Below are 440 nucleotides of genomic sequence, written 5' to 3' on the forward strand. Positions count from 1 at the left end.
ACACTCCCCTCCTAAACTCACCTGGAATCTCCAACAAGACCCTCCCAACAACAAAGAGGAGAACTCAGATCGGACCTTCACAACTAAAATCCAGAAGACCATCACTCTGTCAGACACACATGAATCACCATAGCTGTTCTGCCATATCCTGTGAATGAAGGAAGAGTCAGACAGAGCAGAGAGAGAAAGACTCTCAGTGTCTCATGTAAGACAACCATGTTTGTTATTGGATCCTGTCAGAACATCATGTGCTGATTTAATGAATAAAGTTAATCTCACATTTTCCTCAGATGCTCCCAAGAACACCTCAGTGTCCATCAGTCCATCAGGTTTGGTGTCAGCAGGTAGCTGGGTGAACCTGACCTGCTTCAGTAGAGCCAAGCCACCCCCCAGCTTCAGCTGGTTCAAGAACAGCAAAGATGGAGCCCTCCGTGTAGCTG

At 47.0% G+C, this 440-nt stretch overlaps 1 long non-coding RNA gene and 1 pseudogene across 1 annotated transcript in view; one reads left to right on the top strand and one right to left on the bottom strand.

The window, feature by feature from the left end:
- LOC116672179 (sialic acid-binding Ig-like lectin 6) overlaps positions 1-440 on the top strand; it is a 14664-nt pseudogene that overhangs the window by 9538 nt on the left and 4686 nt on the right.
- LOC116672191 (uncharacterized) overlaps positions 1-440 on the bottom strand; it is a 2838-nt gene that overhangs the window by 1864 nt on the left and 534 nt on the right. Inside the window, exon 2 of the long non-coding RNA XR_004327491.1 lies at positions 82-83. This is a non-coding gene — a long non-coding RNA (uncharacterized LOC116672191). The remainder of the gene's footprint in view (positions 1-81; positions 84-440) is intronic.

The sequence above is a fragment of the Etheostoma spectabile genome, chromosome 22 (genome assembly GCF_008692095.1).
Source record: "Etheostoma spectabile isolate EspeVRDwgs_2016 chromosome 22, UIUC_Espe_1.0, whole genome shotgun sequence".
Taxonomy (NCBI): Eukaryota; Metazoa; Chordata; class Actinopteri; order Perciformes; family Percidae; genus Etheostoma; species Etheostoma spectabile.